At 49.8% G+C, this 18,172-nt stretch overlaps 1 protein-coding gene across 1 annotated transcript in view; it reads right to left on the bottom strand.

Annotated features, from left to right (window-relative positions):
• The window catches only part of LOC140904265 (butyrophilin subfamily 2 member A2), a 52,268-nt gene extending 35,891 nt beyond the window's left edge, over nucleotides 1-16,377 (bottom strand). Inside the window, exon 1 of the mRNA XM_073326760.2 lies at nucleotides 15,917-16,377. The gene's annotated coding sequence lies outside the window, so the exon portion shown is untranslated. The remainder of the gene's footprint in view (nucleotides 1-15,916) is intronic.
• Nucleotides 16,378-18,172: the final 1,795 nt, after the last annotated feature.

The following is an 18,172-nucleotide window of genomic DNA, read 5'->3' as shown; positions in this document are numbered from 1 at the left end:
TACAAACATACAGCAAAATCTCATAACTCCCTACACAGCGTTGATACACACGTTATAACAAAATAATAATATGCAGCAGATTACAACTTACCTTACAAGGTATTCTTTGTACCAGATTTATCACAATTTTGTAAAAGTGGTGACAATATGAGAGTGGATGGTCACCTTCCCCTGTAGACAGCACCCCCGCACCAAAGCTTGAGCTGAGGACAACAAGAGCTGGACAATTCGCCACTTCCCTGGGTAGTTTGTTACAACGATTAATCACCCTCACTGGTAAAATTTTATGCTTTATTTCTAATTTCCCATGGACATGAAATCAGACTAAGTTTTTGAAACATAGAAACACTTGGACTGTCTGGGCTTGAATCAACCTAGATCAATGGGAAGCTTCAGGGCCTGAACGTCAACTCCTAGAGCAAGTTTCTTCCCCTCATCTCTCTGCAGTGAAGTGGAACAAAAGCATGGAGCTGGAGAGCAAGGAGGAAGGTGTCAGTTGTCTTTGTTAAAGAACTGGGCTCACAGGGACACAGGAACTCGCTTGGGACAAAGACAAAAAAGGGACAGGGAGACAGTGAGCAAAGCTGGACTCTCTGGTAGCATGGCTTGGCAGAGCCCAGCTTTTGCCAAGCTGAACCCTCACATAGACTGTAACGCCAGAAGGGGCCATCATGATCATCTAGTCTGACCTGTTGGACATCGCAGGCCACAGAACCTCACTCACCCACTCCTGTAATAGACCCCTAACCTCCTGCTGAGTAACTGAAGTCCTCAAATCATGGTGCACAGGGTACGACTGGACCCAGTACAGGGAAGCAGAGCACTTAGGATGGATGTACATGGAGACGGAGGGGGATGGATGGAGGGAGCATGGCCAGCCTCTTTGAGGAGGATGGGGATGGAGGAGGTGTGGCCGGCTTCTTTGACAGTGATGAGGGACATGCCTGTCCCCTTTCGGGGTACTGGAAAGGAGAGACCAAGTGGGCAGGGCCAGGAGAGGCCAGGGTGAAATGAGTGTGTCGACACACGTCAGCATCACACATGACACTTTGGGGATGAATGCCCACAGAATCAGCGGCCATGTGTGGGGTAGGAGAATAGATGAAGTGATGTAAGGGAAGCAGCCAGGGGGGCTGTCTGCATTGCCCTGGGTTGTGCATTGTCCAGGGATGGGGTCAGTGAATGGAGGCCATCAGTGTGCATGGTGGAGAGGGGAGGAGGGAACAGGGCTGGTGGGTGAGTCACTGAGCACCTGCAAAAGCTACCCTCTCCCCGCCAGAAACACCCTGAGGGCAGTAGCAGCCTCACCTGCCCTCCCATGGGGTCAGCTTCCTCCCGTCTGGGATGCAAAAGGCCTCATGGGCACAGACAGGTGCAATTTACACTCAGAGGGGGAGATTTTCATAAACACAGGGGAGTTAGGATCAACAGGGCTTGTGCTCCTGAATCCCTTAGGAGCTTTAGAAAATCTCCCCCTCCCTGCATGAGTTGCACCGACTCTGGCCTCACGTGTTTGCCTTCCATCTTTCACTCTCTCACTCTGGAGCTTCACAGGAGTGAGTTCTGGATGAAAACACCTGCACGCTTGCAAGAACGCCCGAAGGGAAAATTACTCCTGGCTATCGGTTCCTACGGCTGTCAGTAAATAAAGCAGATTGGCAAACGAATCTGAACCTGGCAGTGGAGAAGTGACTGGACAGGTCTTCTGAATCTGTGTGGGTATTTCTACAGCCATAGCTGATTTCCCGGTAGGAACATTACTCTTTGTCCTCCAAATCCTTGGAGTGGCCCCAGGGGTGGCAAGTTTGTATAGTTTTTGGTGGTGCCCAGAACAGGTCCAAGTCTCCCCCCCCACACCCACACACACACCTGCCTTGTAAGCATATATATATATATTTAAAATAATGTAAAAATGTGAGGGCTCTGGGGTGGGGCTGGTAATGAGGGGTTCATGATGCAGGAGGGGGCTCAGGGCTGGGGCAGAAGGTTGGAGTGTGTGGGGGGGGCAAGGGCTCTGGCTGGGGCTCAGGGCTGAGGCAGAGGGTTCGGGTGTGGGGGGGTGAGGGCTCTGGGGTGTGGCGAGGCCGGGGATGAGGAGTTTGGGGTGCAGGCAGGCTGCCCCTGGCTGGATCCAGAGAGGAGGACTCCCTGTAGGAATGAGCTACTGCTATCAGTTATCAATATGTAGTAGATCGTAAGAACCTGCTATCTGCTGTAGCAAATGCCCACAGGTAGCAGATTTCCCCCTGTACTCATGGCAGGACAAAGTATTATCTAGACCTTTCCTCCTGACACGTGTGTGTCCAGCTCGCTCTTAAAAATCTCCACTGATGGAGATTCTCTTCCCTAAGCAATTTATTCCAGTGCTTCACCACCCTGACGGTTAGGAAGTTTTTTCTGTTGTCCAACCTAAACCACCCTTGCTGCAATGTAAGCCCATTGCTTCTTGTCCTATCCTCAGAGGTTAAGGAGAACAATTTTTCTCCCTCCTCCTTGTAACCACCTTTTATGTCCTTGAAAACTGTTATCATGTTTCAGGCTTCCCTCATAGGTCGTGTTTTCTAGACCTTTAATCATTTTTGTTGCTCTTCTCTGGACTTTCTCCAAGTTGTCCACATCTTTCCTGAAATGTGGCGCCCAGAAGTGGACACAATATTTTAGCTGAGGCCTAATCAGCACGGAGTAGAGCGGATTAATTATTTCTCACGTCTTGCTTACAATACTCCTGCTAATACATCCCAGAATGATGTTTCCTTTTTTTGCAACAGCGTTACACTGTTGACTCATATTTAGCTTGTGATCCACTGTGACCCCCAGATTCCTTTCCACAGTGCTCCTTCCTATGCAGTCATTTCCCATTTTCATAGAATCATAGAATCATAGAATATCAGGGTTGGAAGGGACCTCAGGAGGTCATCTAGTCCAACCCCCTGCTCAAAGCAGGACAGATCCCCGACTAATCATCCCAGCCAGGGCTTTGTCAAGCCTGACCTTAAAAACTTCTAGGGAAGGAGATTCCACCACCTCCCTAGGTAACACATTCCATTGTTTCACCACCCTCATAGTGAAAAGTTTTTCCTAATATCCAACCTAAACCTCCCCCACTGCAACTTGAGACCATTACTCCTTGTCCTGTCATCTGCTACCACTGAGAACAGTCTAGATCCATCCTCTTTGGAACCTCCTTTCAGGTAGTTGAAAGCAGCTATCAAATCCCCCCTCATTCTTCTCTTCCGTAGACTAAACAATCCCAGTTCCCTCAGCCTCTTCTCATAAGTCATGTGTTCCAGTCCCCTCATCATTTTTGTTGCCCTCCCCTGGACTCTTTCCAATTTTTCCACATCCTTCTTGCAGTGTGGGGCCCAAAACTGGACACAGTACTCCAGATGGGGCCTCACCAATGTCAAATAGAGGGGAACAATCACGTCCCTCAATCTGCTGGCAATGCCCCTACTTATACATCCCAAAATGCCATTGGCCTTCTTGGCAACAAGGGCACACTGCTGACTCATATCCAGCTTCTCGTCCACTGTCACCCCTAGGTCCTTTTCTGCAGAACTGCTGCCTAGCCATTCGGTCCCTAGTCTGTAACGGTGCATGGGATTCTTCCGTCCTAAGTGCAGGACTCTGCACTTGTCCTTGTTGAACCTCATCAGATTTCTTTTGGCCCAATCCTCCAATTTGTCTAGGTCCCTCTGTATCCTATCCCTACCCTCCAGTGTATCTACCTCTCCTCCCAGTTTAGTGTCCTCTGCAAACTTGCTGAGGGTGCAATCCACACCATCCTCCAGATCATTTATGAAGATATTGAACAAAACTGGCCCCAGGACCGACCCTTGGGGCACTCCACTTGATACCGGCTGCCAACTAGACATGGAGCCATTGATCACTCCCCGTTGAGCCCGACAATCTAGCCAGCTTTCTATCCACCTTATAGTCCATTCATCCAGCCCATACTTCTTTAACTTGCTGGCAAGAATACTGTGGGAGACCGTGTCAAAAGCTTTGCTAAAGTCAAGGAACAACACGTCCACTGCTTTCCCTTCATCCACAGAGCCAGTTATCTCGTCATAGAAGGCAATTAGATTAATCAGGCATGACTAATTAGATTAGATTAGTCAGGCATTTTGTATGCATGTAACTGATTGTTCCTTCCTAAATGGAGTGCTTTGTATTTGTCCTTATTGAATTTCATCCTATTAACTCCAGTTTATCCAGATCATTTTGAATTTTAACCCTATCCTCCAAAGCACTTGTAACCCCTCCTAGATTGGTTTCATCTGCAAACTTTATAAATGTACTCTCTATGCCATTATCTCAATCACTGATGAAGATATTGAACAGAAACGTATCCAGAACTGATCTCTGCAGGTCGCCATTCGTTATACCCTTCCAGCGTGACAATGAACCATTGATAATTACTCTCTGGGTTTTCCAACCAGTTTTTCACCCACCTTATAGTAGCTCCATCTAAGTTGCATTCCCCTAGTTTGTTTATGAGAAGGTCATGTGACACAGCTTATACCATATACCATATAATAAGATCTACCATGTCAACCAATTCCCCTCCTCCCCTGCCCCATCAACAAGGCTTGTTACCCTGTCAAAGAAAGCTATCAGGTTGGTTTGACAGATTTGTTGTTGACAAATCCATGGTGACTGTTACTTATCACCTTATTTTCTTCTAGATGTTTGCAAATTGATTCCTTAATTATTTGATCCATTATCTTTCCGGGTACACCAGTTAAGCGGAATGGTCAGTAATTCCCCGGGTTGTCCTTATTTCCCTTTTTGTACATTGGCACTATAATTGTCCTTTTCTAGTCTTCTGGAATTTAAGAAGTGGGTTTTTTACCCACAAAAGCTTATGCTCAAATGAACCAGTTAATCTTTAAGGTGCCACCAGACTCCTCGTTTTTTCTCCATCTTTCATGACTTTTCAAAGATAATCGCTAATGGCTCAGATATCTCCTCAGTCAGTTCCTTGAGTATTCTAGGATGCATTTCATCAAGCTCTGGTGACTTGAAGACATCTAATCTGTCTAAGTAATTTTTAACTTGTTATTTCCCTATTTTAGCCTCTTCTGATCCTACCTCATGTTCACAGGAATTCACTACATTAGATGTCCAATCACCACCAACCTTCTTGGTGAAATCCGAAACAAAGAAGTCATTGAGCACTGTGACGAAGTGGGACGGTTCTTAATGTTTCCTCTGAATAGTGTGGGGGTGCCTCAGTTTCCCCTAGGCAGTTCTTAAGTATCTAGGTGGTGGGGTAAGGGTGTATGATCATTGCAGAGCCCTAGAGGGCCGGTGTGTGCAGGAGTCTGGACACAGAGAATGGCCGACACCCTGTTTCCTGGCAACTGATGGCCTGGGCCCTTCCCCCCTGCAAGGTGAGAGCTAAAGGGTTGGAGAACAAAGGAATCAGGTGACCACCTGGCCCGGGAAAGGAACAAAGCCCAGAGGAGGAGGGGCTGGAGGGAGTTTCAGTTTGGGGCTGGCTGGGACATGGCGTGAAGGGCAGACGGGGTTGTCTGGCTCACTGCCCCCCAAAATGGACCCGGCTGAGGGGTCCCGTTCTCTGCACCTGCAAGCTCTGTTTTAGACCATGTTCCTGTCGTCTAATAAACCTTCTGTTTTACTGGCTGGCTGAGAGTCCCGTCTGACTGCGGAGTTGGGGGGCAGGACCCTCTGGCTTCCCCAGGAGCCCCACCTGAGTGGACTCACTGGGGGGAAGCGCAGGGAGGGGCAGAGGATGCTGAATGCTCCGAGGTCAGACCCAGGAAGGTGGAAGCCGTGTGAGCTGTGTGTCCTGAAGACAGGCTGCTCACAGAAAGGCGACTACCCCAGAGTCCTGACTGGCTTCATGGGGAGCAGCTCCAGAGCATTGCCCAGGGACTCCGTGACAAGCACTTCTGCCATTTCCACATTTTCTGTTAGTTTTCCCCCCCTCATTGAGTAATGGGCTTACCCTGTCCTTGGTTTCAGAGTAGCAGCCGTGTTAGTCTGTATCCGCAAAAAGAACAGGAGGACTGGTGGCACCTGAGAGACTAACAAATTTATTAGAGCATAAGCATTCGTGGGCTACAGCTCACTTCCTCGGATGCATAGAATGGAACATGTAGTAAGAAGATATATATATACATACAGATAAGTTGGAAGTTGCCATACAAACTGTGAGAGGCTAATTAGTTAAGATGAGCTATTATCAGAAGGAGAAAAAAAGTTTGTAGTGATCATCAAGATGGCCCATTTAGACAGTTGACAAGAAGCCTCTCACAGTTTGTATGGCAACTTCCACCTTCTCTGTTTGTGTATACATCTATCTTTTTCCTACATGTTCCATTCTATGCACCCGATGAAGTGAGCTGTAGCCCACGAAAGCTTATGCTCTAATAAATGTGTTTGTCTCTAAGGTGCCATAAGTCCCCCTGTTCTTTTTTTCCTGTCCTTGGTGTTCCTCTTGATTCTAATGTATTTGCAGAATGTTTTCTTGTCACCCTTTATGTCTCCAGTTAGTTTGATCTCGTATTGTGCCTTGGCCTTTCTAATTTTGTCCCTACATATTTGTGTTATTTATTTATGTTCATCCTTTGTCATTTGACCGAGTTTCCACTTTTTGTAGGACTCTTTTTTTTTTAAGACCATTGACAATCACCTGGTTAAGTCAAGGTGGTCTCTTCCTATCTTTTCTATGCAGTGTTATAGTTTGCTCTTGTGCCCTTAATAATGTCTTTTTGAACAACTGCCAATTGTCTTAAATTGCTTTTCCCCTTAGACTTGCTTCCCATGGGATCTGACCTACCAACTCGTCGAGTTTGCTAACGTCTGCCTCCACTGTCTTTATTGTCCTGTTCTCCTTCCTACCATTCCTTAGACTCGTGAACTCGACAATGTCATGATCACGTCCACCCATGCTGCCTTCCATTTTCAAATTCTCCACCAGTTCCTCCCTATTCATCAAAATCCGAGCTAGACCAGCCTCTCCCCGGTAGCTGTCTCCACCTTCTGAACTAAAAAATTGGTTCCAATGCGTCCCAAGGACTTGTTGGATAATCTGGGCCCTGCTGTGTTGTTTTCCCAACGGATGTCTGGGGAGTTGTAGTCCCCCATCACCACCAAGAACATAAGGTTTGTTCTTATTTGCTGACTTGTCCTAAATTGCTAAAAACTGCAATATGATGTAGCTAATTTCTATGGGTAGCAGTGTCTTACACTACAGGTATATCGGTAGGAATTTGCTACCTGTAGCAGCGACAGGTCCTACTTTGCTAAAAATTGCTATCTGATGTAGGCTTCAGTGGTAGCCGTGTTAGTCTCTATCAGCAAAAAAAAAAAAAAAAAAAACCAAGAAAAAAACAAGACGTCCTTGTGGCACTTTAGAGACTAACCAATTTATTTGGGCATAAGCTTTCGTGAGCTAGAACCCACTTCATCAGATGCACGTGTATATATATATCTATCTTCCTACTGAATTTTCCACTGCATGCATCTGATGAAGTGGGTTCTAGCCCACAAAAGCTTATGCCCAAATAAATTGGTTAGTCTCTAAGGTGCCACAAGGACGCCTTGGTTTTTTTTTTTAATCTGATGTAGCTAATTCCTACAGATAGCAGTTTCTTACACTATTAGGTGTGTGAAACTGCTTTCTGTATAAAGAAAAGGAGGACTTATGGCACTTTAGAGACTAACCAATTTATTTGAGCATAAGCTTTCGTGAGCTACAGCTCACTTCATCGGATGCATTCAGTGCTGTAGCTCACAAAAGCTTATGCTCAAATAAATTGGTTAGTCTCTAAAGTGCCACAAGTCATAGAATCATAGAATATCAGGGTTGGAAGGGACCTCAGGAGGCATCTAGTCCAACCCCCTGCTCGAAGCAGGACCAATTCCCAGTTAAATCATCCCAGCCAGGGCTTTGTCAAGCCTGACCTTAAAAACCTCTAAGGAAGGAGATTCTACCACCTCCCTAGGTAACGCATTCCAGTGTTTCACCACCCTCTGAGTGAAAAAGTTTTTCCTAATATCCAATCTAAACCTCCCCCACTGCAACTTGAGACCATTACTCCTCGTTCTGTCATCTGCTACCATTGAGAACAGTCTAGAGCCATCCTCTTTGGAACCCCCTTTCAGGTAGTTGAAAGCAGCTATCAAATCCCCCCTCATTCTTCTCTTCTGCAGGCTAAACAATCCCAGTTCCCTCAGCCTCTCCTCATAACTCATGTGTTCCAGTCCCCTAATCATTTTTGTTGCCCTTTGCTAAACTCTCTCCAATTTATCCACATCCTTCTTGTAGTGTGTGGCCCAAAACTGGACACAGTACTCCAGATGAGGCCTCACCAATGTCGAATAGAGGGGAACGATCACGTCCCTCGATCTGCTCGCTATGCCCCTACTTATACATCCCAAAATGCCATTGGCCTTCTTGGCAACAAGGGCACACTGCTGACTCATATCCAGCTTCTCGTCCACTGTCACCCCTAGGTCCTTTTCTGCAGAACTGCTGCCTAGCCATTCGGTCCCTAGTCTGTAGCTGTGCATTGGGTTCTTCCATCCTAAGTGCAGGACCTTGCACTTATCCTTATTGAACCTCCTCAGATTTCTTTTGGCCCAATCCTCCAATTTGTCTAGGTCCTTCTGTATCCTATCCCTCCCCTCCAGCGTATCTACCACTTCTCCCAGTTTAGTCCTCCTGTTCTCTTTGCGAATACAGACTAACACGGCTGCTCCTCTGAAACCTGCTTTCTGTATGAATTTGCCACCTCCTACTTCGCTAGAAAACTTGAAAGTAGCTATACTTGAACAAAAAAATCTTCAGAAACAGACTTCCAAGAGAAACAGCAGAACTAAAATTCATTTGCAAATCTAACACCATTAGTTTGGGCTTGCATAGGGACTGGGAGTGGTTGGCTCATTACAAAAGCAGCTTTGCCTCTCCTGGAATTGACACCTCCTCATCTATTATTGGAGTGGACTACATCCACCCTGATCGAATTGGCCTTGTCAACACTGGCTCTCCACTTGTCAGGTAACTCCCTTCTCTTCATGGTGTTGGGAACACTGGGGCATGGCCACTAGGTAACTCGAGGGGATGGAAGACCACGAGTGTCGATGAAGCCCCCTCGCACTAGGCCCCGGTGTCCTTGGCCCCCCCGCTCCTGCCTGGAGGCACTCGCAGCAGTTATGCTGAGGATCTGCAACAGTATGTTGCAGAGTCAGACTGCCTGAAACTAAGCAAGGCCAAACAGGGGAGATATGGAAGAACAATGCTGAATAAAGCAGCTTTATGTATAGTTTAACAAATGATACAGAGAATCAGGGAACTAGCTGGGAACGGGATTGGCTGGCTATATGGATACTTGGAGCAGCTTGCTATTGGATAAGTATGCTGGGAAAAAGGATGTATAAAAGCCTGTGTAACTTCCTGCTCTGTTGTACAGGATTTGAGATTCAAATCTCCCTGTACCTTTTTGAAGCTTCAAATAAACTTTTCTGCTTCTCCACCCCGTTGTGATTATTGGGTGTAGCACACCGGATAACGAACCAACTCAAGCTGTTGTTCAGCCTCTCGGCACTGGGTGCCGGCAACAATGTGTCAGTATATTTATGTCTGCATCTGTAATTTTCATTCTATGCATCTGAAGAAGTGGGGTTTTTACCCACGAAAGCTTATGCTCAAATAAATCTGTTAGTCTTTAAGGCGCCACCAGACTCCTTGTTGTTTTTGTGGATACAGACTAACATGACAACCCCCCGATCTCTGATGTAGCTAATTCCTACGGGTAGCAGTGTCTTACATAATAGGGTGTGTGAAACTGATATCTGTAGGAATTTGCTACCTGTAGCTGGGAGAGGTAGTGAATTGTTACCCTTAGCAGTTACTGATACATGAGGTTGTTATTTGTTGACTTGTCCTAATTTGCTGAAACTTGCCAGTGGGATAGAAACATAAATTGTTCAGCTTCCAAACGTCCCCGCCTGAATTCATTGTAGTGGGACATGGGACACGTGGAGGATAATTTAAACTCTTAATTTCCTTATGGTTCGCCAGAGTGTAGATTCCAGCAAGCTCCTGGGGTAATATCTCATTGGAAATGAAAGGGCTTGTTCAGAAAGAGATTTTGATGTCTGTAGGGTAAAGATGAGCCAGATGGTCTTGTCTCCATGCAGGTATATTTTATTCTTGGGGCAAAGGGTAGAAAAAAAGAGAGAAGTATTTTGGATTTCCTATTTCCCCGACTGAGGGCCATCTAGGTTCACCTGACATTTTTCCTGGCAGAAGCAGTTCCGATCTATTTATTACAGGGTCAAAATATAGCTGTCATCACACAGAGGCATTAGTGATGGTGGAGGTGAGAAGAGGGCCAAAAAGTGTAGAACTGATCAATGAAATTGCTTTTAATTGTTCACTTTATTAATATAACTTTATAAGTAACTTCTGTTCTCTGTTTGCCATTCCTTACACTTGTCCATATTGTAACCCAAACTCCATTTTAACTTGTCCCAAACCCCATTTTGAAATGCTCACTCCATTTTGTAAACCCTGCTGCAAACCTTCATTTTTGCAAAACCCTGCTGTAACCTGATTCGTGTAGTTTCGATGTGGGAATGAGGTCTGTATGGATGATGGAATCAACCTCCAGCCCCAGCCGGCCCTGATGAAATCAAGTGTAAACACCAAGGGCTGAAGATGCAGACAACAGCCCTGACAAAGCAAGAAGAGTCCACCCTCAAAAGGAAAGAACAAAAGTACAATGGAAGGAAGATCAAAGCCAGGTCCCAGGCTGAAAGTCATGTCTACAATTGATGGGTGATCAATCACACTGAACCCAGAGGCAGCCTGACACAGCAAGACCTATAGGCTCTGGATTCAAACTAAAAACCTACAAAAAGGATGGGGGAGATGGAAGACTTTGGGTAACGTTCTGCTTCCAGCATCAAGGGGCATCGGTGCGCGCCCAACAGAGCCCCAGCCCTCCCTCGTGCCTGGCTTTCCTGGCCAGTGAGCCGCCACCAGCTACGATCCCGAGCTGCGAACCCAAGCCACGAACTCAAGCTACAATCAGGACTGGTAACTATCTAGCAGCTGCAGGACACCTGATGTGTGTGTGTGTGTGTGAGTATACATAGGTATTAGATATTAGTTCTTGGTCATAAATCAAATTGTGTTATTATAATAAATGTGACATCTTGTCTTGTCCCCTGGAAAGATCCTGTGTAATTTTATCTGTGTAACAAAAGTCCTTTCCCTCCCCCAAACGCACCCGTGCACATGGAAGCCATAAGATTGCTGCAACCTAAATGCCCTGATGGCAAACGGCATCTGCCAGCTGTCCTGAGCACCCCAGAGGAGCCAGGCACGGTGTGGCCTGGGTGCTCCTTCATCTCTCCCGTACTGGTGAGGGCAACCCTCCCTCCCCCGGGCTCCTGGTGGCCCCAGGGCTTCAGCAGCTTCCACCCGCACAAACGCCCCTCCTACCACCGCGGCTTGAAGATGTACCACCTTCTCCTCCTCCACCCCATGGCTCGAGCTTTGGAGGCATAACTGAGCCTCCTGTTGGTAAAGTGCTCAGGATCTCTGTGACACGCGACACAGGATGATTATAAATGTTGTTACTAAGGATCTCAAACTCAGACACACTTTAGTGGGGAGACAAAGAGTTCTAGGTTCGGGCTTCTCCCGCAAACAAACAAAGGAGCCAGAGAAGCAGCCTAGCAAAATAAGCAAACCTACCCTGTTATTTCTGTTGGGAGCAAACCTAATGCTGAAAACTGCAGCTGACAGAAAGTGATATAAACTAGTATCACACAGATCTCTCTCTTGTTCCCAGAGCTTTCGGATAAACTCTGCCCAGGCCCAGCCCAATCACACTCCCTACTTTCTTCTGGCTTGTCTCGCTCAGCACACAACGAAATACGCACAAGATGACCTTTGGAAAGATGAGAGTTTCAGTTGATGAGCCTGCCGGGTAATAGGGGCTGCTGCTGGAAATACAGCGGGGCGGGGGAATATACCAGAGAGATTAAACTGATCAGGCCTTTGGAGAATTTACCAGGGAAATCCAGAAAGTTTGTAATTTGGGATTCTGAAGAAAAGTCCTGATAAATGAGAGCCAGGATTTCCACTGACTTGCTGTGTAACCTTGGGTGCTTCTCCTCGAACTTTCCCCTCCTCTGTTAACCTGAGATTCAGAGTAAATAGGCCGGCTACAATTCTGGTTTCAGCAGCAGGATCTTTTCACCCCTCAGAATCGATCAGCTGGGGTTAGATACAAGGGAGGTGGGAAGCACATCAACGTCTGTGGGATATAACAGTTGCAAAAATGCAATCCCCACTGGTGGACTGAATGAAAACAAAGCTTTGAGACCGGGCCAGAAATTCAGTCAGAGTGGAAGACAAAACTTCTGCTCTAAAAAGAAGAAGAAAAATTCCGAATTAAGAATTCAGGGAATTCCAGCAGCAATAAGACAACTTGGCAACCTGCTATGAGACGTTACGCAGCCAGATACACTAATAAGGTATTCTTTGTTTCGGGGAGGGAGGGGGTGTACGTACAATGTTTCACTGAATGAAGTCTCCTGCAGCCCCCCTGTCGGTGACGGCAGAGGCCCGGGCCTTGAAGCACCCACCCTGGGCAGCCCGGGCTGAGAGGTGCCCTCTGTGGGAGGGGAAATAAAAAAGCCCCTCTGCCCCCCCCCCCCATTATTGCAAACACGGGGGGGTCTCAGTCCACCGGGGCGACTGTTCCCCCTCTGCCCCTGCCTGGGCCGGGTTTTACCCTCCGTCACCATTTGGCAGCACCTCACCCTTGTGCTTAACCCTGGCTCTTTCCCCCCATCCCTGATTTTGCCCCTCAGCCCCTATCCTCATAGGTGCTGACTTTTGGTTTTGCTGATGGGTGCCCCATCCCGGCTCCGCCCCCTTCCCCAAGGCCCCCGCCCTCACTCTGCCCCCCTCCACCTCTTCCTGCCCCCGTTCTGCCCCCTCCCCTTAGGTCCCCTCCCTTGAGCATCTCCTGCCCACTGCTCACTCCTTTCCGCCCCCTCCTGCCCTGAAGGCGAGGGGTGTGTGTTTGGGAGCTGAGGCCGCTGATGGCTGCGGGAAGAAGGTGGATGGGAGGGACAAGCAGTGGGGAGTCTTTCTCCTCTCCCCTCCTCTTGCTCTCCCTGCCCCTTTTCCTTTCTCTTGTTTCTCCTCTAAGTCCTTGCTCCCCTTCCTGAAGCTTTCCCCTTCTTGCTTCCCACCTACGTCCCTTTTCCCATCTCTCCCTGCTCCCCACCTCCTGGGGGCTGGCTAGTGCCTGCTCCCACCCACACACTCAAAGTGGCAGCGGGGGTTCCCCCTCCTTGGGTGCGCAGGTTGCCTAGTGGTTAAGGCTCAGGTGTTCTGGGTTTGGTTCCCTGCTCTGCCACAGACTCCCTGCTTAGCCTTGGGAAAGTCACTTCACCTCTGTGTGCCCTAGATCCCACCTGCCAAATGGGGCGAATGCGGACCCTGCCTCCTAGGCTAAATCCATTCGTGGCTGTGTGATGATGGGCGAAGTGGAGCTATCAGTGTGGGTAGATTTGGGCTGAATTTCTCCACAGCCGGAGGGCGAGAGCCAGCTCCCCGGGGGGATGGGAGAGAGAGGGGTTCAGGCCAGTTCCACGCAGAGTGGGGTCGGGGCTTCAGCCCTGCAGCTTCTGCCATTAGGGTGGCTGGGGCTCCTGAGCAGGGGACTTCAGCCCCACATCTTCTGCCCGGGCTTCTCCTCCCCCCAGTATGACTCTTGCCGGGGTCCAGGGCTTCTCCTCCCCCCAGTATGACTCTTGCCGGGGTCCAGGGCTTCTCCTCCCCCCAGTATGACTCTTGCCGGGTCCAGGGCTTCTCCTCCCCCCAGTATGACTCTTGCCGGGGTCCAGGGCTTCTCCTCCCCGTCCTCCCCCCAGTATGACTCCTGCCAGGGTCCAGGGCTTCTCCTCCCCCCAGCGCGGCTCCTGCCGGGGTCCAGGGCTTCTCCTCCCCCCAGTATGACTCTTGCCGGGGTCCAGGGCTTCTCCTCCCCCCAGTATGACTCTTGCCGGGGTCCAGGGCTTCTCCTCCCCGTCCTCCCCCCAGTATGACTCCTGCCAGGGTCCAGGGCTTCTCCTCCCCCCAGTATGACTCCTGCTGGGGTCCAGGGCTTCTCCTCCCCCCAGTATGACTCTTGCCGGGTCCAGGGCTTCTCCTCCCCCCAGTATGACTCTTGCCGGGGTCCAGGGCTTCTCCTCCCCCCAGTATGACTCCTGCCGGGGTCCAGGGCTTCTCCTCCCCCCAGCGCGGCTCCTGCCGGGGTCCAGGGCTTCTCCTCCCCCTAATCCACCACTGCACCCAGCCCTAGCCTAGCTGGGCTCCCTTGGGCCACCTGATGCCTGCTGTGGCCAGAGTGGAGCCTGGCTGGCGGGGAGCAACCATACAGGTGGACGCCATGGCCATCAGCCCAAGAGGTGTGGGGCGGCCCTAGGTGAGCAGGGGCCGGCTGTGCCCACGCCTAACCCTGGGGCTTTTATTTATTTTTTTTTTTTGGTGAGACTCACTCAGCCCCTGCCAGAGCAGGGAGGTGGGAAACAGCTGATCCGCCCCTCCTCAGGTCCGGGCCACCCCACCCTCCCTCCGATTTGCCCCCTTTTAACCCCTGTAAATAGCAATCTGCTTCCAAGTCAGGGCAGCATACTCCACGTGGCAGCCTCCCACCACTGTCAGGGCACGTGCTCCTAGGGCCCCTCTCAGGTCCAGGAAACCCCCCCTCGCCTCCCCCGTGGCGGGTGCCTTGGGCGAGACCCAGCCCCAAACATTGCCGGAGCTGGGCCCTGAAGATTGGGGGAGCCCAGGCACCAGGGGCCCATGCAACCCGCCAGGAAATATCATACAATCGTAGAAGATCAGGGCGGGAAGGGACCTCAGGAGGTCATCTAGTCCAACCCCCTGCTCAAAGCAGGACCGATCCCCAATTAAATCATCCCAGCCAGGGCTTCATCAAGCCTGACCTCAAAAACCTCTAAGGAAGGAGATTCCACCACCTCCCTAGGGAACCCATTCCAGTGTTTCACCACCCTCATAGGGAAATAGCTTTTCCTAATATCCAACCTAAACCTCCCTGTGACGAAGTGGGGCTGTTCTTAATGTTTCCTCTGAATAGTGTAGGGGTGCCTCAGTTTCCCCTAGGCAGTTCTTAAGTATCTAGGGGGTGGGGTAAGGGTGTATGATCATTGCAGAGCCCTAGAGGGCAGGTGTGGGCAGGGGTCTGGACACAGAGAATGGCCGACACCCTGTTTCCTGGCACCTGATGGCCTGGGCCCTTCCCCCCTGCGAGGTGAGAGCTAAAGGGTTGGAGAACAAAGGAATCAGGTGACTTCCTGGCCCGGGAAAGGGGAAAGTCCAGAGGAGGAGGGGCTGGAGGGAGTTTCAGTTTGGGGCTGGCTGGGACATGCAGTGAAGGGCAGACGGGGTTGTCTGGCTCACTGCCCCCCAAAATGGACCCAGCTGAGGGGTCCCGTTCTCTGCACCTACAAGCTCTGTGTTAGACCATGTCCCTGTCGTCTAATAAACCCTCTGTGTTACTGGCTGGCTGAGAGTCCCGTCTGACTGCAGAGTTGGGGGGCAGGACCCTCTGGCCGCCCCAGGACCCCGCCTGGGCGGATGCGCTGTGGGAAGCGCCCGGAGGGGCAGAGGAGGGGCAGACCCAGGAAGGGGGAAGCCGGGGGAGCTGGGTGTCCTGCAGCCAGGCTGCTCCCCGAGAGGAGACGCCCCCAGAGTCCTGCCCGGCTCCACGGGGAGCAGTCCCAGAGCATCGCCCGGGGACGCCGGGACACCCCCACAGCAACTTGAGGGCAGTGGGGGAGGTTTAGGTTGGACATGCCGGGGCCGGAGTTGCGGTGAGCGACCCCCCCTCACCTGCAGGGTCCAGTGGAAGTTGTTCCTGAGCCGGTCGAATCTCCGCAGGCGGCTCCCACCTTCGCCAGCACCCAGAGCCCTTCTCCCTAGGGCGCGCGCCGGCTCCCGGGGCCCACTTCCCTCTCCCGGGCTGCAACAGCCGTGCCGGGGGCGGGAGGGGGGTCAGGGCGCCGCAGGGTTTCACCCCAGCCTGCCCCTGAGGTTTCCCCTGTGTCTTCTAGGAAACAGGGGCGTCGTCCCGCCCTGGCAGGTTCCCCAGCGTCAAAAGCGAAAGAAGACGAGAGCCCGGGAGGGATCCGGCTCCCGGGATGGGCCTGGCACAAAGTCCAGCTTCCTCCGGCCACTGTCCGGAAACAGGCTTCGTCCCCCCCTGTCATAAATATAAAAGGAAGGGTAAACCCCTTTGAAATCCCTCCTGGCCAGGGGAAAGCTCCTCTCACCTGGAAAGGGGTAAGAAGCTAAAGGTAACCTCGCTGCCACCTGACCAAAATGACCAATGAGGAGACAAGATACTTTCAAAAGCTGGGAGGAGGGAGAGAAACAAAGGGTCTGTGTGTCTGTCTATATGCTGGTTTCTGCCAGGGATAGACCAGGAATGGAGTCTTAGAACTTTTAGTAAGTAATCTAGCTAGGTACGGGTTAGATTATGATTTCTTTAAATGGCTGAGAAAAGAATTGTGCTGAATAGAATAACTATTTCTGTCTGTGTATCTTTTTTGTAACTTAAGGTTTTGCCTAGAGGGGTTCTCTATGTTTTTGAATCTAATTACCCTGTAAGATATCTACCATCCTGATTTTACAGGGGGGATTTCTTTATTTCTATTTACTTCTTGTAAGAAAACTGAATGCTTTTTCATTGTTCTCAGATCCAAGGGTCTGGGTCTGTAGTCACGGCTGTTACTCTGAAACCTGTCAATTTGCCTAGGTGACTACAGACCCAGACCCTTGGATGTGAGAACAATGAAAAAGCATTCAGTTTTCTTACAAGAAGACTTTTAAAAAAAAATAGAAGTAAGAAAACTGAATGCTTTTTCATTGTTCTCACATCCAAGGGTCTGGGTCTGTAGTCACCTAGGCAAATTGACAGGTTTCAGAGTAACAGCCGTGACTACAGACCCAGACCCTTGGATCTGAGAACAATGAAAAAGCATTCAGTTTTCTTACAAGAAGACTTTTTAAAAAAAAAGGTTTGGTAAAAAGCCTCACCAATTTGCCTAGAGAAAAGGAGGCCTTGTGGCACCTTAGAGACTAACCAATTTATTTGAGCATGAGCTTTCGTGAGCTACAGCTCACTTCATCGGATGCATATCGTGGAAACTGCAGCAGACATTATATACACACAGAGAATATGAACCAATACCTCCTCCCACCCCACTGTCCTGCTGGTAATAGCTTATCTAAAGTGATCATCAGGTGTCATATGTCACTTTAAGTCATTATGCAAGGTAGCCTGTTTCCTCTTGTTTTTTCCTACCCCCCCCCCCCAGATGTTCTGGTTTAACTTGGATTTAAACTTGAAGAGTGGTCACTTTGGATGAGCTATTACCAGCAGGAGAGTGAGTTTGTGTGTGTGGTTTTTGGGAGGGGGGTGAGGGGGTGAGAGAACCTGGATTTGTGCAGGAAATGGCCCACCTTGATTATCATGCACGTTGTGAATAGAGTTGTCACTTTGGATGGGCTATCACCAGCAGGAGAGTGAATTTGTGTTGGAGGCGGAGGGTGAGAAAACCTGGATTTGTGCTGGAAATGGCCCACCTGATGATCACTTTAGATAAGCTATTACCAGTTTATAACTAATAAATTGGTTAGTCTCTAAGGTGCCACAAGTCCTCCTTTTCTCTAGGCAAATTGGTGAGGCTTTTTACCAAACCTTGTCCAGGAAGTGGGGTGCAGGGTTTTGGGAAGTATTTTGGGGGGAAGGACGCGTCCAAACAGCTCTTCCCCAGTAACCAGTATTCGTTTGGTGGTGGTAGCGGCCAGTCCAAGGACAACGGGTGGAATATTTTGTACCTTGGGGAAGTTTTGACCTAAGCTGGTAAAGATAAGCTTAGGAGGTTTTTCATGCAGGTCCCCACATCTGTACCCTAGAGTTCAGAGTGGGGGAGGAACAGGTTCCTTCTGCCCCTCTCTGCTCAGCCCCCCAATGCTGCTAGCCTGTCCCTCCTCCCCCCCGCCCTGCTCTGCACCCCTCCTCTCCTTCCACCCCCCCTGCTCAGCCCCCCAATGCTGCTAGCCTCTCCCTCCTCTCCTTCCGCC

Source organism: Lepidochelys kempii, chromosome 28 (genome assembly GCF_965140285.1).
Source record: "Lepidochelys kempii isolate rLepKem1 chromosome 28, rLepKem1.hap1, whole genome shotgun sequence".
Classification (NCBI taxonomy): Eukaryota; Metazoa; Chordata; order Testudines; family Cheloniidae; genus Lepidochelys; species Lepidochelys kempii.
Note: the sequence above shows the minus strand (reverse complement) of the source record. Positions and strands in the feature narration are given on the sequence as shown.